At 26.4% G+C, this 1,258-nt stretch overlaps 1 non-coding gene across 1 annotated transcript; it reads left to right on the forward strand.

Moving 5' to 3' along the window:
- The first annotated feature begins 380 nt into the window (after positions 1-380).
- Positions 381-497, forward strand: LOC117932845. Its single transcript, XR_004654250.1, has one exon. It is a non-coding gene; the product is annotated as a U5 spliceosomal RNA (small nuclear RNA).
- The last annotated feature ends 761 nt before the right edge of the window (positions 498-1,258 follow it).

Below are 1,258 nucleotides of genomic sequence, written 5' to 3' on the forward strand. Positions count from 1 at the left end.
TTATTACTTTATTATATCAAATATTTTATACTTAAAAAGCCATTACAAATAATTTTCAGATTTTCTTCTTCAATATAAATAAAGGTTTATATGATCATTACAAAAAAGAAGGGGACAAAAGCAGAATCAGACATGTATAAATATCCCCAAATTGGATTCAAAATCAAGGAATGGAAAAGGAGCGCTATTAAGGCCCATAATCCTAGTGGTATGATATGGGTGTTGGGGCAAGTCCAATATAGCTGTCAGCCCAAATAAGAATTAAGCGGAGCCATTATAACACATTAGCACCGTCTGTTAGTGTCCCACATCGCTCTCAGACAGAAGAACCTCCAAAAAACTTGCTTATAAAATCTGTCAACATTTGATCGAAGACATGGAGCCGTGTGGGGAGCACAAAGCGAACTATTCTTTCGCCTTTTACTAAAGAATACCGTGTGACCCCCATCCAAAACGGCATACATTTATTTTTGGAGGAGCCGTTCCAGAAATGGTTTGGCTCCCTATCAAACCATATGAATAATTTGTATTCATTTGTTTAATATATGAAGTGTCAGGATTTTTTTATTACCATATACTGAAATAAAAATTGGAAATCCTAAAACTTTTAGCAGCTATAATCATAAACTTATAAATGGATTTGGTGCCCATGTTAATGATTTTAAAAAGTGTTTTTAGTAAATATATATATATATATATATATATATATATATATATATATATATATATATATATATATATATATTTAAAAAGTATTTTTTAAAAAAAAATTAAGAATGTATTTAACAATGATTTTAGGAAGTGTTTATAACCTTTTTAATATTGAAAAAATAAAAATTTTCAAGTGTTACAAATGATAGAAACACTTCTTAGAATTACTATCAAATATACTATAATAAATTAGTATTGAAAAGTCACTTATAATATTTTTTGAAAAAACACTTAACTGATTAGAAACATTTTTAAAGAAAATACTTTTACTAAAAACACTTTGACAAAAAAACACTCTCACACACTTCAATGATTTCAACTCCCTTTTCCCAATTTTCTTTCCAAGTATGCTTGTTTTGACAATTTCTTTTTAATTATTAATATTTCAATTAGTATTGTAAAGTTCAAGTAATATATAATTTTTTTAGTCAATTATCTAAATGTGTCATGTGACAAATCTTACACATAAAGAAATTTTACATAATTTGGCTAAGAGCATCAATGAGTTATAATATTACGATAATTTTAGAAAATATTTTTAATTATT

Source organism: Vitis riparia, chromosome 15, assembly GCF_004353265.1.
Source record: "Vitis riparia cultivar Riparia Gloire de Montpellier isolate 1030 chromosome 15, EGFV_Vit.rip_1.0, whole genome shotgun sequence".
NCBI classification, from domain to species: domain Eukaryota; kingdom Viridiplantae; phylum Streptophyta; class Magnoliopsida; order Vitales; family Vitaceae; genus Vitis; species Vitis riparia.